General features: G+C 35.3%; 1 protein-coding gene across 1 annotated transcript in view; it reads right to left on the bottom strand.

The window, feature by feature from the left end:
* LOC145679832 (putative glutamate receptor) overlaps positions 1-18,736 on the bottom strand; it is a 91,281-nt gene extending 72,545 nt beyond the window's left edge. Inside the window, exon 1 of the mRNA XM_081750352.1 lies at positions 18,027-18,736. The gene's annotated coding sequence lies outside the window, so the exon portion shown is untranslated. The remainder of the gene's footprint in view (positions 1-18,026) is intronic.
* Positions 18,737-21,609: the final 2,873 nt, after the last annotated feature.

Raw genomic sequence — 21,609 nt, 5'->3', positions numbered from 1 at the left:
AATAAAGCTAAGGTATGATACTAGATAAATAACAGTCCAAAGATAGATTTAGAGCAGCCATGTGCAACAGCCGGCTCTCGGGCGAGTTGTGGCCCACTGAACCCTTTCTTCTGGCCCGCCTGATCCGTTATTGGAAATGTTTTTCTTACGTAACCTCTTAACCCTTTTAAGTTTTTTCGGTCGTTTTCGACCGATATTGTTGTGTCTTAATGATTCGATTAAAAGAGAACTAAGAGTGCTATTTACTTCCGTTTTATTATTTTCCAAGAGAGGAGGCATTTAAGAAAGCCTTGGAAGGGTCTATACGCTTCCGAGCGTCAGAACATAGGGGGTATGACGTCATCAATTTACAAATTACCTTTTTTTTTTTTTTACTGAGGTCTAAATTCAACATTTTTTGGTGAGCTTAACTTTAATCCTAGAATTCTAACATTTTCCATAAACAATCAGTGGACCCATTAGTTTTTATGAGATTTTTTTCAGATCTCTTCGTCAACATAGAAGGGGGTTCAGAGGGACAAAAGGGATATTTTTGACCAAAAATCCCACTTTCGCGATTCTTGCTCCGCTCGGCTACATGATAGGGACATTCGAGTGGTACTTTCTGAAAGCCTACTCTATTCTAAAGAGAACGACGTATGTATCATTATCCTACGATAATTAGGAAGGTGTCAGGAAATTTTTGAAGTTTGTATAGTATCCTTGGGAAATTTCGGAAATATTCGCAGAAGAGAAAAATATTTTTCCCGTCCTTAGTATTGAAGATAGGAGATTGGAATTTGGCACAAGTAATTAGTACCATAAGTAATAGTTTTGAAGTGGTTTCCAGATCTCTATGTTAACCCAGGGCCGCGTCAGAGGGCCCCAAAACGGGAAAAAGGGATTTTTCAGCAAAAATCCCTATTTTCCTCAATTTTCCCTCCTTAGGGACGTCCGAGGGACATGAGGGTAATACAATCTGGAAGCCTGCTCTATTCTGAAGAGAATGGTGTATGAATCGTGATCCTTCGATAATTAGGGACGTGTCAAGAAATTTTTGAAATTTATATAGGGTACTCTGGGACATTCTGGGAATATTCGCAGAAGAGGAAAATATTGTCCCCGTCCTTAGTGTTGAAGATAGGAGATTGGTATTAAGCACAAGTAATTAGTACACTACGTAGTATTTTTGAAAGGGATTTCCAGATCTCTATGTTAACCCAGGGCCGCGTCAGAGGGCCCCAAAACGGGAAAAAGGGATTTTTCAGCAAAAATCCCTATTTTCCTCAATTTTTCCTCCTTAGGGACGTCCGAGGGACATGAGGGTAATACAATCTGGAAGCCTGCTCTATTCTGAAGAGAATGGTGTATGAATCGTGATCCTTCGATAATTAGGGACGTGTCAAGAAATTTTTGAAATTTATATAGGGTACTCTGGGACATTCTGGGAATATTCGCAGAAGAGGAAAATATTGTCCCCGTCCTTAGTGTTGAAGATAGGAGATTGGTATTAAGCACAAGTAATTAGTACACTACGTAGTATTTTTGAAAGGGATTTCCAGATCTCTATGTTTACCCAGGGCCGCGCCTGAGGGCTCCAAACCGGGAAAAAGGGATTTTTCAGCAGAAATCCCTATTTTCCTCCATTTTTCCCTCCTTATGGATGTCCGTGGGACATGCGGGTAATATCATCTGAAAGGCTACTCCATTCTGAACAAAACGACATATAAACCATAATTTTACGATCATTAGGGACGTGTCAGAACTTTTTTTTTATTTGTAGGGTGGATTTTAGGGAATTTTTGGGCGTTTTTTGATGCTCTCTCAACATGGGTAAAAACTTTTCCCACCCTTACTATTCAAGACAGGAAATTCGAATTTGTCACAAGTAATTAGTACACTACGTAGTATTTTTCCAAATTTTTGGAGGTTTGTGCGCAGGCCCGGTAGAGCCTCAGGGGGCCCCAAACTTTGAAAAAGTTTTTTTTGCGAAAAAAATCCCGATTTACCCTCAAATAATTCCTTTCTGGTACATCATAGGGACATGTAAGTGGTACCGTTTGAAAGGCTGTTCAATCCTGAAAAAAAAAACGAGGTATGAACCATGATCCTAGGGTAAGTAGGGATGGCACAGTCGCTGCTTATCTGAGACTCAAGAAAAACGCCGAAAAAGGCAAGAATTTAAAACTGTTAAACTAAATTGATTTTTTTTCTTGAGTAAGTGACAATACCCTTCTCGTTGCAACATTCAATTTACCGAACATTGAGAGACTAGTTCAAAACATGAAGGAGCAACTTTCCTACTAAATAGTAAGTAAATCTTTTTCTGTTTCTTTAGTAAGTAAATATTTTGGTTACCGTTATAGCAGTTTTCCTGTTCGTGTAGTGTTACTAGGATGAACAAGTTTCTCTATTTTGGCTATTCAAGTCTTGTAAAAATGTTATACTTTGTCTGTATGGCCCTCGACACTAGTAGGTCTTGTGTGATTGGCCCACTCTCTGTCCCAACTTGCACATACCTGATCTTGAGCCATAACAATTGAGCCACAATATGATTGTACTAATTTTATTAAGATGATGCTTTGAGACTTACTTATTTAATGAAGCCAGAAGAAAGCATTCAACTAGTGCACAAATTCCTGACCAGCAGGTTATCACGCAATTTGTGATAGATTGAAAATAGTGTTAGAAGACATTATTTACGGTTGTCTTGCTTAACTAACTTCTTTGGACATCAATAACAGTCAAGATGTAATAAAGGTTAACATATTTCTGCTTTGAATTCACAACTTTTTACTTAAACTTTGTTACAAAAGTTTGTCACAACGACCTCACTACACAACATCTATTAGTGACTGTAAAGCATTGAAGGAAGAGATTAATCTTGACATTGTAATTCATAGGTTCATTTACAACTCCTATATAAGTAACCACATAAACGAAAGAATGGTTTTGGACCCTGTTTAGTAAAACACACATACACATAGTTCGGTAAGTAGTGTAAACAGATCCTAATTATATAGTACTAACAGCGTTCACCCCGCTTCGCTGCGGTCACCCCGGAACGCAATAAACTTTGTTACTTAGATAATTTTTACTTTTTCGCTTTCAAGTGATATGATAAAAACCATAGAAGATTGCAGTAAATGTTAACATTATATCGCCTGTCATTTATGTTAACCCGCCCCGCTTCGCTGCGGTCACCCCCGAACGCAATAAACTTTGTTACTTAGATAATTTTTACTTTTTCGCTTTCAAGTGATATGATAAAAACCATTATAACGCCTGTCATTTATGTTAACCCGCCGAGTGACACGGTCATGCGGGTTGCATATACATACGTTTATTTTTATACCTATGATGAACTAACAAAGGATTTGTACGTAATGGACACCTGAATGGTCAATTATCTCAAGACACTGGTAATTGAAAATTAAAGTGATATGATAAAAACCATCTAGGGTCCAAATCCTAATAACCCCCCCAAAATAAAAGAAATTGGTTCAGCCGTATTAGCGTGATGAGCGGACAAAGGATTTGTACGTTCTCTTTTATATATATAGATATACGGGGTGTATCAAAATCAGGGTCATAGACTATCTCCGTTATGAGTAAAGAGAGGAAAAATTGAGAGAGAGAAAAGTTGTTGAATATAAATTGTTTTCAATGTAAAATTTATAAAATGTTTTCAATTCACCAGCCGTTTGCGCCATACTGGTAATACTCCCAATGCTAAAAGAAAAAGTAACGTTGCCAGTTCAGCAGATCGTTCAAACGGAACGACAGGGCACGCAAAAAGATTTGAGAAATATATACATTGTTGTATGAGGAAACCTAAAATACTTTGAATTTATTTACGAATAATACTGTATAGTTGGCATGATGCCAACATTGCATGTAGATTAAATTATATATTTTGTATTTTTTCTTTCTCTTTAATGAAACTTTGTTCTCAAGTCTAAAGAATAAATTCAGTAAAATACTGTATACAAGATAAATTATCATGATAGTTCACTTTGTTACCTTATACATTGTATAATGTAACATGACCCGGAAGTTTTGAGCAACCAGTATATATAGGAATTTTATATTTATTGAACTTTTGCAAAAATATAATTAGTTGTTTACTCAATTTTCATGTAGATCGCAAATTTTGCGTAAAGTTGATTGAAATAATGATTTTAGTGTATTTAGATGAAAATATATACGGTTATATTGGACAATATTCATATATTTAGCCAAAAATCTAGTATTATTTTAGAAAATAATGTCATATCCTCAAAAGAAACCAAAATTTTTATTTCATAAATCTTCTTTAATATTTTACATTTGTAAAGTCAGCCATAATAGCTTCTTGAAGCATCTCTTTGTTTAATCTAAATGATCTGTGATTGGATCATCCGCAATCACAGATGTGGTTGAGATTTTCGGCTTTCTTTGATCTCGGGAGAGAAACCTATCATCCTATAGTTACGTCACAATAATCCTCCAATTAGGGATCTTCTTCCTATTGTCTTTGTCTTTTACCAGAAGCAGTGTTAAGAGGTGGTCGTAAATTATCCTCGTCAATATAAAACGTGGAAAATATAAATTTTAAAAGTGACAACACAGAAATAGTTGAGGCTTTTCATGTCTTTGGACAGTATACGAATGCAGTGAGTGGTTTCTGTGCTCAATGGACGATAGAGTGGCTACAGTGAGAACAAACTTACACGTCAGAGCGTTTTTGGCTGACGTAAGCCATTTTGGTGTAGAGCCTCGCTGCCTGGATTGAAGGCAGTAGCCAGAAAATTCCACTTTTAGGATTCACCGTGAAACTACTCAGCCGAGTAGTGGTGTAGAATATTTTTTTAGAAGCCTGGGAAGGACTGACAGGGTAGGAAAGTAAACATCTATATTTTTCCATGGAAGATTTCAACAAGTAAGTGTTGTAGAAGGTAGTCCAAATTGTTGTTTTCGGACGAACTTAACCTGCAAAATTTTCATCATTAGACTGAAGATGCGTTATTCTTTTGGTGTTGTGATGCCCAACATAATGTGCTAAACTCTGCGTCGTTTTCCTTCAGTTATATTGTATACAAATTCGAGATGTGACAAGCACTGCTCGCTCAATGTTTTTTTCTTTCTTTAAGTTCAATGTTTTGACGATTGTCATAAACAGTCCATGAAATGTGTGTACTCTCCGGGTACATACATTCTCCCCAAAATTATATTTTAGATATGTAAACACTAAAATTTTCCGTACTGCTCGATATCACAATGCAAATCAATTCTCTGGTTTTCTAGGCTCACATTTACTTTAGATCGGATATGATGAGACAAATGTTTACAAAACTTTCGGTTCACATTGATGACAAGGGTGCCACGTACGGCTATTGGTAGTGGGAGATGTTTGTCAATTTTTGAAATATTCGTTTTGTATTCTGAATTCCCATCATGAGTAAAACAAAAGTTCAGATTTTTAAGAACATATTTTGATAATTTTGGCCATTTAATTAGAAAACTATAAGATTTAATACGTCCTTAGTAAAGGCTCTGCATGCTATATACTCAAAAAATATATGTTTCTTGGAAGTGATTTTTATATGTGTTAGATTAAGTTAGGTTAAATAGTTAGGTTAGGGGTCTTAGGTTACGTGTACATTTTATTTGAATGTTTAACTAGAGTGTGTGTTTTCTCTATGTCATTGAAATTTATTGTGAAAAGGGAAATGTGGATAGGCCTGAGCTTGTACAAGAAGGTCACCCTATCGGTATAAATCCTCTGTGCTGGCCCCACTTGCACAACATCGACCGAGAATAATACAAAAGAAAGGGGAAACTAGTATATAGAGCACAGACACGACATGTGATATATATATATATATATATATATATATATATATATATATATATATATATATATATATATATATATATATGTAAGTAGTATAGAGTATTGATTGTGTGATTAGTCTGTTCTTCTTAGTAAATATCATAATATACAGAGTTGTTTTCACAGCCAACAGAAATTAAATACGTGTAAAGTAATACTCACGAGATGGGAAAGATCAGATGTCATTTTATTCAATGTTGTATTTTAATTTCATCCCGATTACCAACCATGTCAGCTTTCCTGGTGTTTGTTTATCTTTTTGTCATACTGAAAATTAGCATAAATAAAATGTACGAGCGGAAACAGAATCTTTTCTTTTAAGTGCAAAGCTCATTATTTAGTATAACGTAGTAAAGTCAACTCAGTTGTATATTGTTAGTATGTAGTATACAAAGTTTTGAAACCAGTACGTAAACAGTGTGACAAAAATCAAAGTTTATCGTTTGAAAACATACGAAATTGATTTCACTTAGTGTGACCGGGGTTGAAATAACAAACCTGACAGAAACTTCACTTCGTAAAAAATCAACTAAATTCATTTTAGGCATTTAGTATACAAAATTCAATTCCGTTGCGCTATTCAGAATACAGTTTTGAGATTTTTTTCTTTATCTGGGTTAGTAAATACAAACATTCAGATCTCCGAAGCACTCATTGCTAGTTTCACTCTTAGATCGGTGTCTTGTATTGGTAAGATTGTGGTCTGCAACCTATCTTGTGATGGGATGCAGATAATGAACTGCAGATCTGGATACCGGATGGTGAGTGAGAATGAAGGAGGCTTGGAAATCTTCACATTTTGGGCCAAATTTGAGTTCGATTTTCCGGAGATAATTGGTTTGGTGGATGGGTAAGTGAGTATTGACAGCTTATCCGTCTGGGCCCAGTGGGTTCGGGTCACCAGTCAGTGACAAATTCACGCAACCATAGTCTTAAGGAAAGTGAACATCATACAAAACACATCAGTATCCTCATCATTTATCATTTATTTATTTATTATTTTATTTTTATTTTTTTAATTTTTTTTGTAAAAACTTTAATTGCTATACTTTATCATATGAAATATAGAAGGCCTAACTTCGATTAAAATTAGCTACAGCTAATTTTGAAGTTGTTCTTACAGCACTTACAAAATAAATGAAACTGGTCAAAAAGTTAAAAGTACTGCTCTTAAAACATGCCCGTTGCATAAAATCTTGTTATATGAAAACACATCTACACTTCGTGTTCCTTATAGTTACTTATAGTTCCCCCTAAAACTGGCGAGCTTATGAATGGTTCCATAGCCAAGGCATAAAGATTAATCATGATATCGGAATTTCACGCAAAAGAAGTCTGTAGTGGAAACTTACTTTTCACTTTATGATTACTTCCATTTATTTTGCAGATATTGTATGAAGTAAATCCGTATAATTAGATGTAATTACATTTTATTAGTAAGAAGAAACTTAAGCGTACGACGCGGCTCCCGTAAAAAGTATTGGCGCCCTATTAAATCAATATTGTTGTCTGTTTCTAAAGAAATATATTTGTTAAAAAATTTCTTATACGCTCCGCTCGCAACTGAAACGTTTCAAAAACAGTCACAACAAGTTGTTATTTATTACTTAAACAAAGTTATTATACATGATTTGTTAATGACGATGTGATATACAAGGTGCCGTGTAATTACTTACAGTGTACGCAGGAGTGTTTTGAAAATCAGAAACGGTCAATATATGTTCTCCATTTTGATGATGATGTGTTTGCTTAGTTAATCACGGTTTTCTGCCCAATCGGATTAATTACGATGGTGAGAATGAAGGTATGAAAATGAGAGGAGAAGGCAACACACGCGCGGAAATATTAAAAATTACGGTAAACAAGGGAAATACTAAAATTTTCGGACTTGAAGCAGTTGCAGAATATGAGCTCAAGTGGTCAGAACTTAAATTTAGCCTTTTTAAGGAATTTATTGGGATCATTTCTCTACCAACTGCTGTTATCGCCAGGATATTTTCTGTGCATACGTATCTAGTTGTGAGATGTTTTGTCTATCTACATATATACAAAACATATGGACACATTATATATATATATATATATATATATGTGTAGGTCTGTATGTGTGCGTGTGTCAGTGAATTTTAATATGTTTATTAATAATAAGTAACTTTAAATTCATAACTTTCATTCAGTAAGAAATTAACTGATTACTACAATTTCAAACACGTTTAACAGCCAAACTATATTTTGGATTTTAAATACAAACATTAAACTTATTCTTCACCTCCATCGATCAATATTGATATATTCGCAAAAAAGATTCCTAATGAATTTCCGTCACATTTCACGAAATATCTTTTACCGTAAAAGAATGGAAATTAAAATGCAATTTGTGTGGTCACATATATACAGGTAACCAAGAAAGTTCTGTCGCATTTTGTGGAGCTCTGTGATCAAATTGGCCCTCACACCGTGAGTTGAATGCGAGTGGAGATAAGGTGAAGGTCAGTTGTTGGTGTGAGGATATCCAACATACTACCTGGTTGTTGCAGTTCAATTACACCGTGAACTGGCGTAAGGACAAAGTGGACATGGGACCTCCACAGACCAGCAGTGGTTTAACGAGTTTAAGGACGGTGACGAATCACTCGATGACACACCACGTGCCAGAAGACCAACACATGTATAAAATGAAAATCTTCAGGCAGCAATTGAGGCGAACAGTGGCCGGACATGTAATGAACTGGGACTACAATTCAGTGTGAGTGAAAAAACATTCGACATCACCCCCATCAACTTTAAAACACTACAAGTTGGGTCGATGGGTCCCACATGATCTGACTCCGGGCCAGAGGGCAACACGAGCAGACACCTGAGTTTCTTTGCTGTCTCATCTGAGGAAGGAGCCATTTCCGGACAAGGTGTTGACATGTGATGAGATGTGGGTCCTGTACGAAGCTCCATGGCGCCGTCATCATTGTCTAGCATCCCATGAACCGGGTTCCAAAACAGCCGAAACCAGCACTGCACTAAAAGGTCCTCCTGTGTTTTAGGTAGACTGCTCGCGGTATGGTGCACCGGGATCTGTTACCAGCTTGTCAGAGCATTAATGCAACTGTGTACTGTCATCAGTTGAGCCGTGTTCAAGAAAAACTCAAAACTCTGGAGCCAGCACGTCTGGATCGCATAGTGGTCCTCCTGTTACAGGACAATGCTAAGCCCCACGTGGGTAGGATGACCCAGGACGCCATTCTACGCCTTGGATGGGAACCCGGACATTTTACCGTCCGACTATCACCTGTTCCTTTCCTTGGATAATCATCTTAGAGGACACCAGTTCAAATCCCTAGTAGAGGTGTAAAATGCACTTGATACATTCTTCGCTTCACGGCCCACCAGGTTCCACCGCGATGGAATCTATAGTCTTCCAGAACGTTGGCAGAAGTTCGTCGATGCTGATGGGGACTATTTTTGATCTTCCAGGTACATCTTAGGTAACATATTTATGTTCGAAGGTGGTGGGTGAAAAAGCGCTAGAACTTTCTTGGTTACCTTTATAAAATAAAATTACAAAAGTTGAGTTACTACTGAAAATTAATGCTAATTCTGTAATAGTTTCTAATATATTGAAATTTCATTTCTTATCGATAGTATGAAACGTTGTAAATAGTTGTATATTTCCTTAACTGTTCTGCAAGTGAATTTGTATACAACCTAAGGTAGTTTTGTCAAGTTTAACAAAAAGTCCAAAATAAGCCTCTTGAATTCAGCTTTTCGTTCTAAAAGAAAACATAATGATCATTTTTTGCTGTTGCGATGGTCTGTTCACGCAGCTTGATAAAAATTCAGCATAGCAAAACAACAAAGCTGCTTTTCTTATATGTAAAAAAAAAGAAGAAGGATGGAAAAACCTGGTGAGTATCGGGTAGCCGAATTCTACTTCGCTCCAAGCGCCGAAATCTCTAGCTATGCTCTGTATTTGACCATTTAGGCGTGATTTTGGCTATTACAAGAGATTGAACAACTTTTAACTTATTATTAAAGGAAGTGGATGTTGAATAACCGCTCTACATTCACATCTTTCAAATTTGTTTTTTGTATGAATCTGTAAATGTTCAGTGATGATTTCCCCCAAAGGGAAACTTTTATAAACTGGAGTCGAAAGTAGTACCATAGATTACGAAACTGATGCTGTTTCTTAAATCGCAGTAATGCAAACATCCAAGTTGAGTACGATTGGAAAAATGTCTCACGGGGGAATTTCAGAGCTCGGGAAAACTTTCTCCCCAGACTATACCCTCTTAAATCATCACTGTGTTTTTTTTCTCTGAAAGGAAAAAAAAATATTTTTACTAACACGAAAAGAATCTTTGCCTTGTATTGTATACTGTAAATGCACTGAAAGCTTGAGGTCCCTCGGGGGGCCATTTAACAATATTCAATTGAGTTATTTTTTGTCATGAATTTACTGAGAAAAAAATGTAGGTGTCGTACTTTAAAAGGTAGGTTACATGCGTAATTCCTGTAGTTTTTGGACTTGACGTACAGCAGACGTATAACTGAAAACGCATGTTTTATAATATTTCCCATATAAGTGTTGCAACTATATGTACTATCCGTATGAAACAATATACGCAGTCAGGATCTTACATATAAATGGACGTATATAACATATTGCTGACCAAGATAACATACATATATGTATGTAATATAAGGAAGACTGTTAAATATCAGACATCCTGCAAAGGCATGATGTAACATCTAAGGTCAGTGCCTATGTAGCATACGGATAACGTACTGCATGCTTCATACTGATTTCTGTAGTAAGCAAGAGGATTCCGCTTATTTGTACAATATACCGCTGTCCGGAGACTGGATTTTTCTCAGTGTACTTTGGCCTGACATTTGGTCGGTATTTTTCTCAAAATATACAGCCTTCATTGAAAACGAAAATATAGGTTACTAATCATCAAAGAAGAAACGTGGAAGGTGTAAGGTATGTGATCGTGGCTAAGATGTTGCCATCTCTATTATATGCTTTTCATGAGACTGCAAGCAACATATGCAGCCTTAAACATGTGAAATGTTTAGAAGAGACTGTGAACTTACTTCCTAATGTAAAAAGACTTGCTTTCCAGAGAGAAAAAGTGACCAATTATGTTTTATATAGTATATGGAACTTGTGTATTAAAATCTGGCGACGAATAATATTTAAAGTAACTGAAAGATAACTAACACATTTTTTTTTTAAATTGAACGAAATGTTTTATGTTGCATAGTTCTGTCATAAATTTACATTTTATGTATTCCCTGATATTTAAGTTCAGTTTTCTGTAAAGTTAATGCTATATATTGTTACTATTTTTCTATAAAAATTGTAATACTTATATTATATAGTTCCCAAAAATTATGAAAAATATTATTTTTGAAAATTTGAAATGTATAAGCAAATGATAATTCTCTGTACCTAAACTATAGATATCAATAATCAATTTGCTTATAAATAATAAATAAGTAATATGAGATCTGTGACAGAGACCAAACAGTTAATTTTGATGTAAATAAATTGTTATCACATTGACGTAATTATTGATTCGAAAGTTACAAGAACTGCAGTGTATTTGTAACTCCGGCCTTATACATACCATTAAAAATTTCAATTTAAGTAATGTTATGTATATTATCACTAATGTAGATCATAATAATATTAAAACACTACTGTTGTAAAAACATTTCTCATGTATATATTTAAAAAAATCCGTGTTGTTGCTAACCCTAACAAAGTACACTAGTGAAATGTTCCCTCGGGATTCATGTAAAATTGATTCACATTCGGAGTTCTCCGCAGCGCAATGAGTATTGTACTAATTCTAGCCACCCATACTGGTAATTTGCATATTTATGAGACTTCATTTAGGATTTAGGATTTAGATTTCTGGGCTTTCGAGATCAAAGGCCATTTAGCCCGTCACGTTTGAGGGATGACGTCCCTCAGCGAGCACACTATCCGGGGAAAGGGAAGGAAGGAAGAGGCCTGGGACCTATAAGTTAGGTTCCACCCCGGCATTTGCCTGGTGTGAATGAAAAAAACCAGGAAAACCTCATTCAGGGTGGCTGGCATGAAAAAGCGTTAACCTAGTGGCCCCACCGGGAATCGAACCCGGGACCGCTCGCACCGAAGGCGAGAGCATAGCGACTTCGCCACGCGGGGCAAGCCTTAATATAGGGTCAGTGAGGGTAATTATGAGACACTGCCTATGGAAGGTAATTATTCGACACCCCTCCCTGATCTTCAACCACTGTAGGTAAATACAAATTAAGAGCACAAACATTTAATACTCTGTCTACATTTTTAAGTTCCAGTTTACAAAAGTTTGGATGTACCAATTTTTTTAACAAACTCATTCAAAAAAATGTTTTGAAATTTAAAATTCTATCATTAACTTTTATATCTACTGGTGCAGTAATATCACTGTTGTAAAACCAATGATTTTTGGTGGAAGCCTGATAGGTCAGCAGTTATTGGTTAAGTTGAATTTGTCCCTTAGGCTTTCGTTTCAAAGTTACAATTTTTTTCTTGTTGTATCTCACTTTGCTTATATGGAGGCTAATTATGAGACGCATGCTAGATTAAAGTATTTGAGAAATAACTGGAATCTGTCTCTGTATCCTAGTATGTTAAGTTACAAAAAAGCTGTATTGTATAGTTTAGGCAGTCCTATAATCTTGTTTCGTAGTAACTTTTAAAATTGTAGACGTACATTATTTTGTTGAAAATACCCTAGGCTGCACATCAATATGATAAAACAGAAAGAAATAGAAGCCAAAGTTGTTTTTAGTGAACAGACTAGAACTTGGTCTAAATTTGTTTCGTAATCCTGTTTTGTAACCTAAAACTAATATAGCCTATATTAGCCTATAGGCCTCTTATAGTCAACTCACAAAAAAGTTTAGAATAACATCTGTAGCTATTTCCACTTCCTTTCTTAGTTATTTTCTTGTAACTCAGCCAAATATTTGTAAATCTTACATACTAAACACAAAATAACGAAGACTTCTTTGTCTCACAATTGGACTCTTTCATACCTGAATATCACATACAGAAAGCTGGGGACAATAGATGTCTCATAATGACCCTTTTGAAGGGAAATTATGAGACTTATGAGATGACAGGAAATTTCTTGGTAGCAAATTGTTACTCTATTGGCACCATAAACTGCTACCTATGTTAACTGCTTTCATACCTAATGTAAGCTAACTAAGGTGGAAAAGTTGTAAAATTTGTCTAATAATTACCCTCACTGACCTTATCCGGAATTCAATCATAAACTACTATAACGCTCGGACACAAAATTACTTTTAATTTCTTTACATTTAACTGGGCATGAATGTGGGCATATGCAAGACTTTGGATCACGTACTGCTTCTCTGACACATGTTAAACCCCGGCTTCCATCTTAGATCCACCATATTGGATTTAACTTTCGTTTTTTCAAATGGGAATAGGTGCAAGTGATACATCAAATGCATGTGCAATTTTTTCGGAAATTCGTTGGTGTAGTGAGTTTTATCGCATCTTGTATCGTTTGCAAGGTATTGCACGTTCAATGTCAAACACTTTAATAATATTGAAGCAAAGAGAAAGTTGTGTTGTGCAGTGTAAACCGTATATATATATATATATATATATATATATATATATATATATATATATATATATATATATATATATATATATATAACATTTTACGTGATTTATCATTGACGAAATATTCTCTGGACGTACAGACACAATCAATACGAAAATGGTAGGTTTCCACCCAAATGTGGCCGTATCTTTCCGTTAGACATTTTAGATATTTATCCAGTTTGCTTAGTGTCGTGTGTATTTATGCTTACAGGATTGGTTCATGAAGTGTCATAAGCATGTATATTACCCTATATGGGTTGCAGGAATTAGCTCAATACACATAAGACCCTGCACAAGTTTCTATTTGGTTCAATATTCATGAAGTGCCTGACATTCAACATGCAATACCTTGCAAACGGTACAAGATAAGATTAAACTCACTGCACATGAACTTCCGAGAAAATTGCACATGCATTTGTTGTATCACTTGCAACTATTCCCATTTGGAAAAACGAAAGTTGAATCCAATATGTTGGATCTAAGATGGCAGCCAGGGTGTGTAACATGTGTCAGAGAAGCAGTACTTGATCCAAATTCTTCTGCATATGCCCACTTTCATGTCCAGTTACATTTAAAGAAACTAAAAGCACTTTTGTGTCCGAGCGTTATAGTAGGTTATGATTGCACTCCGGATACATGAAGTCTCATAAATATGCAAATTACCAGTATAGGCCGCTGAAATTAGTACAAGACACATTGGACCGCAGAGTACTCTGCATGTGAATCAATTTTACACGAATCCCGAGAGGACACTTCACGAAAGGACCTTGTAAGTATCATATTAATTATCAACGTTTATTAAGATGTACTATGTCTACTTAATAATTTATAAATGATCGTGTTCATGTGTTTGCTAATCTACGTGATACTAAATATGTGGTGTATGATGATCCCCACACACCTGCTATTGTTCGCATAATGATGCATTTGCTTAAGGCTTAATGAATTTTTTTTTTCTCATAAAACTGAGTTTAGTTAAAACATTTTCAAAATGCAAACAGTGAATGAGCGCTGCAACACCATGCTGAAGGGTTCAGGAGGAGAACTAACACTACTTCCCTAGCGATTTCATTAGTATACTCCCAATAGAGGATCAGAATGGGCAAGAATGTGAAGATCAACACCCCCTGAACAAAAGTACATAGCTAAAAAGAGAAACAAACAACAAATGGAAATATGAATTAATGAAACCACAACACTAACGAATAAAATGGTGCAGATTTTTAAACACTTTATTTTTATTTGTTGTTGTTTGTTGAAGTTTAACTTCCCTTTTCACCATCGAAGTTAAATGAGACCTCCGTAATCAGATCAAATTCCAATGCTTTCCCTCGGGAAATCGAAGCAGGTGACCCTTAGAACAAAGACGTGGGTACTAACCACTAGACCAGAGGGAAGACCATTGTATTTTTTCGAGTGTTTATTTGCGTATGCTATCAGAGGCTGAAAAAGTAGTGCGAAAATGTATGACAATGTGACAATTCCAACCAGAAAATGTGTGATTGTGATTGAACATGAGCTCCTTCGGTTGATTTTTTTTTCATAGTAATGGCTCCTATTTAATTCGGTTAATGATAAGTTATTATCTTCAATGACGTAAGTAACCGTAGATTAAATTTCGAATCAGATTTAACTGCCGTCAACTGCCTGTACCTTGAGTACGGAAACCTAATAGCCTCGAACAGAAGGCTTAAGCGCGTAGGACACACTGGGTTCAACTCACTGTAATGGGAAGCTCAATATGCTCCTGATGATGGGGTCCTACAAAATGTCCAGATAAGATCGAGGGACAAAATTGACTATGTCGCGAATGTAGGTATGACTTTCCTAAATGAAAACAAGGGAAGAATGGCCCTCTCTTATCAAGCACCAGGAAGTCAAGTGAGTTCTATAGGACGAATAAGAACATACTAGATTTTCCGGCTTACCTACAAGTTTACATACACGCATAGGCCGTCACTCTATCCAAGAGAGAAACTATCACCCTTCATTCGGCTTGCCGCTGCAGTGTCTTGCAATGCCAACGAATAATAAGCGTCAGGAGTAATCGTGCGAAAGTAACCTCGGATGATACATTAAGAAACATGAAGGGTGATAGAAAGAAACGAACTTTACGAAAAGACAACAAAAAGATTATACTTAAGAGTTTCTAGAAGATTGTATGTTGACGGTAATGAAACAACCTAACTGACTGAAATGTTAGTTGAATAAGGAGCATTAGGAATAGTAAGGGTAAAAGAATATAATTTGAAATAATTAAAAAGATGTTAGGACATTGTTGGAGAATAAATAGTGCTTTTAGGACCTGGTAGGAAAATAAGACAGGTGGAGAAATATAACATTAGTAGATTAATGTTATAATTCCTACATGAAGACGAAGTATTCTAAGGAGCACAATTTATGGGGAAAAAATCTTCTAAACATGTAGCAAGCAATCTATCAGTAACGAAAGAGTATTATGGTTAATTATACTGGCAAAAGTAGAAACCAGCTTCCGCTAGCTCTTAATTCAATTAGCTTTCTATTTATCTCACAATTTTGTTGTAAATGTAATTGGTGTTATAAGCGTTGATTTTAGTCCTAGTTGTTTCCCAAAATTTTACACGCCAGAGACATCCATGTGTTCTCGTTTAGGTACACAGATTTGTAAATTAAGGAAAGGAATTACGTTTAAGAAGACAAATTCATTACGTTAAGAAGACTCAAAATATATTGGGATCTTACTTCTCACATGTATAGTAAGGTAGAAATACGAAATGTAAAGTTAGTTCTTTAATTCGTAATACCCCAAAAGTAACCCATGATCAAGTGAAGTACCATGAGAATGATCAGACGTACAAACATATTGGACGTAATCACAGAAGTTGCAAATCTGTGTCACACGTAAGACATGAGTTTTATGCATAAAAAGTTTTCCCACTATCTTGGTTTATGAGTTTGTTCACAGTCGCTGACGGCCCTGCTCCCTACAGACGCAATTCCGCCCTACCGTGTGGGCTCCTGGCTTGCTACTACCCTGACTCGATTAGGTAGCATTTGCATTTTTAGTGGTTACCTAGAACAGATTTGTTTGTGTTTTTCGCTCTGTTGTTTTTATGGCATATTTTCACACGTTGTATTTGCATAAAAAATACAAAAAAATTCGCAATATAGAAATAAGTGCATTGAATTAAGTTACCCGACACCGGAAGATAGACATTACTTCTGGAAGTCCGAAGTCCTATCATCTCTGAATATCGGGTACGTTAAACTCTACTATTAAAGGGAATCTAGGAAGTCCGATTTTCTTTAGAGAAGTAATAGCACTTACAAGTAGAAAATTTACTTGTTAATTTCTGTAGCAGTTATTTTTCTTATTCTTTTATTTTATTCCATTAATATTTTGTATATTGTTATTTTATAATTTAATATGTTTATGTATTTTTATGTATATTCTTTAATATATTGGATATACCCAATATATTAATTTTCTTCTTTCTTTCTTTAAATAAATAAATAAATGAAAATAAAATACCCATAACGGCTAAAAGCTTTCTAAAACGAATCTGCACTCAGAAATGCTACTCCTTCCTTAAGAAACATTTTCGGAGTATGTTTAGCAGAAGGGGTCCAGAAGCACGTAAAAAACACAACATTTACAGGAGAAATGGATGGTGCAAGTACTTAGACAAAACTGTAACGTAACTAAATCTAACCTAACCTAAACTAAACTAACCTAAGCTAACCTAAACCAACCTAAACTAACCTATTATTAGTAGAAATAAGCGGAATTCTATCATTTTTTTGGAAAATTATGTGGACCCCGGATTGAGTATAGCCCGCTCCCCCCAGTGATTTTTAACGAATCATAGTGATTCTAACGATTCATACTAGTTCATAATGAATCGGAATCGCATGTTATAAACATTTAAGATGTAAATGTTGTGGTAAGGAAGTTTTAGTATAACTAGTAGTAGCGGTAGTAGTAGTAGTAGTAGTAGTTAGTAGCAACAGTAGTAGTAGTAGTAGGTAGTACCAATAGTAGTAGTAGTAGTAGGAACGGGTTAGAAGCCCCGCAGGGGTTAGTTGGGTTTTGTTCTCGATATAAGTAGTAGTAGTGACTCTTCCAGTTCCAGTGACAAAGAACTGGGGGGAGCGGGCTATACACAAGCCTGGACCCCTACACTAACATAATATAACATAAAATTAAACTAACCTAACCTAACGTAAACTAAGCTAATGTGAACAGAAATTACCAAAATTATAACATTTCTTAGAAAACTGAGCTGGACCTCTTGTGCTAAACATAGGCCACACTTTCTACTAAGGGTGAAATTCCTGATGAAAGAAATAAATATATCATAAATGTTAGTATGTTTGCCTAAACTGGAACTGCACCCACAATCTATAAACACGGAACTAACTCATATCACGTCTAACTACATGAACATTAAAAGACAATAACGACACCTCAAACTTGTACTATCCAAGGAATATTACGACCTACAATATGAGTACCTCTAAAATTCAAGTATTATTGTTTTCTATAATTTCAGCATCGTTATCCTCTCTTCTGTGAGACTCTTCCTGTTTTATATAAGCAGCTACAGCATCACTAAAAGATTCCTCATTCCCATCTTCTTCATCCTCTGCTTCTTTTTCCCCTCCAAATTTAGACACAATGAGATAATAAACTATAAACACCAATAAACCAACAACGACCATTGCTACGAACCCGAGAAATGGTAGAAGAAATTGATCCTCTACATCTGAAATAAATTTGTAAATATAACTGGCAGTATCTTTGTTGCAACAGTAACCTATGCCATCATAGTCAGTACAACAGTATTTAAAGCCATTATCCTCATTATACCGCGGACATGTAAAAGGAATGCGTTGACCATCATCTTCCGTAAAGCACATTTCGGATAATACATTTGGGGAAAGAAGACAAATTACACATAACAGTTTTGTTAAATGCATTTCGTCATGTTTGAAGAAAACGACGCTTGGAATATCGACAAGCTAGACACATATATAAAATAGTTCATATGGAAAAATTACGGCTTTAAAACAGGAAAGGCAATGTAAGCATCATACTCATTTAATAAGTCATTCCCAGTAATACAAGGGCGCAGACAGAAACCTGTCACCTACTGACTTACAACTGTTTCAGATTACAATTGTTTAAAAGTTGTTATATATTCTGGGAAAGATTGGCGATACGTCTTTTTATGCCTTTAGTTTCAACAAAAATATCTCGAGTTTCACATGCCGAATCATGTTAATATTGTTTAGTATTTTATACAGATAATAATTTTACTAAAATATCGCATATATATATATATATATATATATATATATATATATATATATATTCCATTCGGAGTACATGTTAATGATATTCAAAATGCCACTTTTTCTATTAGATGAAATTTTTATAAGTATATATTTTCAAAAGTTTATAACAAGTTGTGGCGCTATCCCAGTGAAAGTAACCATACCTGAATTGATTATTTGTGTAGTTTTTTTTTTTTTTTTCATTCGGAAATGCTCTCGTAGTACTGGTACTTGGAAAATTAATTCTTGTGGGAAGAGTTGCATTCCTGGGTAGAGATTTAATTTAGAAGAACTTAGCCTTTATGGGTATAAATACAGGTCCGGACATATGCTGTGAAAACGGTAGTGCAAAAATCACGAACCAACCTGTGCTAGTAAAAGCAGGATTGCGATCTAACCAGTGCAAGGGTAGGACGGAGCTGATAGGCTGCGCAGGGACACGTCAGGTGCATTAGCGACGGTGGGTTTGGCTGTGAACAATGTAATGTATTCAGAATCTAGTCATTTATAAAATATTATTATTATTATTATTACTATTATTATTATTATTATTATTATTATTATTATTATTATTATTATTATTATTATTATTATTATTATTATTATTATTATTATTATGTTATTGTCCCCTTGCTTTGGTTATTATTTTTACTACGGCATTGTAGTTTTGTTTTTACGAATTTAATTTCTCACTTATTATCAACTGGAGGATGCTGGGAGCTTTGCTGGCTCGCCATGTAAAATTTCTCAGCTGCTTTAGTTGACATAATTGCCTGGTGAGTTAACTTCATTTTTTATAGCTCATCAATTATTTATAGTTTTGTGACAGTATAATCGAGTCTTGCCAGTAATATATGTATTGCAGATAAGTTTAAAATATATACATATATTTATGTGAATATTCCGAATATTAGTTCATACATTTTTCATACATAATAATTATAATTATTTGTCATTTTTTTATCTTTTGGCTGACGCCATTTTTGTAACAAAAAGAAGAAGGACTATTGTGTCCTCGTGGTTAAGGTAATTTTGAATAAAACTAAAAATATTACATATCCACAACTTAGAGTTGACAAAACTAAATTGCGTTTAGTTTCTTGTTGAATATTTTTGATAATTAAAGATTATTTGCACAATTGTTAATTATTGACTTTTTTTAATATTTCTAAAAATCAGCAGTATAACCTCTATAGTATATAGAATTCATATACGTATTTTGGCCAGAAACCAAATTAGATTCTCGGGAAGTTAAATAACTCATCCAGATGTGTAGCGGTTTTGTCTCTCTAGCCTTACGACTTGCTTTCCAATACAGGTTTGGATTTATTCAATTTTGTCTTGGGTGGGTTGTGGGGGTGGAGAGGGAAAATGGTTACATATAATAGATTATGTCAACTCACTCTCGTATGTTTTTGTTTCTGGCCTTTAATCGAAGGAGCTCGGGGGCATGTAGTCTTTGCTATTACTTGTATTTGCTTGATAGTGAAGGAAACCTGTCTGTCTTTCGTGTTATCAATTGGATTATAAACAACAAGTGTAGATTGCTGGTGTGTAGCCTTGAACTTACGAATACAGGTACGTGCTATTATTTAATAGGAAAAAAAAAGGGACAGCTATATTCTGTTAAGGTCTTACAAACTTCATTTATTTGTTTTGTCAACAAATATTTGTAATAATTCATAATGTCAGAATCTGAAGAAGATAAGGACTTGCACCTTACTCGTTCCGGAAAGGTATGGGGTTCAAAACCCGAGGCGAAGTCACAAGTTACTCAAACCGATTTTGTGTCAGGAGGTGATAGTGGGACTAGTAAACATATGGAAGGTGGACAAACGCTACCTCATATGAATGAGAGTTCGGGTTCAATCCCTCATAGCAAATTAGAACAAAATGTACAATTGAAGCTTATTGATATGTATGTGAATCAACTTCCGATGTGCGATGGTACAGTGCCCGACCAATTGTATACCTTTTTAGTCCAATTGAGTGAATTGGACGAGTTGGACATTTTTCCTTTCGAATGTTTAATGTTGGCAGTGAGATCCAGGATGAGAAATCCTCTTAGTGATATTTTTACTGAAGCGTGTTCTTTAGCTAGCGCTTGGGACCCTGTATGTAGGCACGTTGTTCGGCAGTTAATTTCTGACTGTGCTCAACATCACCTTATGGTTACTAATTTTTATCGTCCCCAAGGTCCATGTGAACGTATTAAGGATTATGTAAAGAGGGTGTGTACTAGTGTAAAAATTTTAGATCTTACAGTGGGTGAAGAAAGTATATTGCGTGCAATTGCTTCGGGTGTTACTCCCAGTGTTAGGGAGAAATTATTCTATGCTGGAATGCCTAAATCCATGAGAGACTTTGAACAATTATTGGAACAGTATATGAAGCATGAACTTTATTCTCTGCAATTCAATAATTCGTTTCAACCCACATCGTCCTCTACGAGAACTGCTACTGATAGTGCTTCCCCCTCGTTTCATAAATCTAGATCGGGGCATTATTTTTCTCCAAAAGGTGGTAGAACTTTTCACAATAAAAATAGTGCTGCGCGCTTGCCTTCGTCTTCCTTTAATTCTATGAACACAAAAGGACATTCGTATAATACTGAAGGCCAGGGACGCTTCAGTACCATTTCACAAGAGACTAATAGAGGTGTTTATGTGTTAATTAAGCTGTTTAGTAAACAATATCATGCTTGTATAGACTCAGCATCTTCAATCAATTTAATAAATAATGAGGTGTTTCAGTTTTTGAA

This window comes from Thermobia domestica, chromosome 2 (assembly GCF_964235325.1).
Source record: "Thermobia domestica chromosome 2, izTheDome1.hap1.1, whole genome shotgun sequence".
NCBI classification, from domain to species: domain Eukaryota; kingdom Metazoa; phylum Arthropoda; class Insecta; order Zygentoma; family Lepismatidae; genus Thermobia; species Thermobia domestica.
Note: the sequence above shows the minus strand (reverse complement) of the source record. Positions and strands in the feature narration are given on the sequence as shown.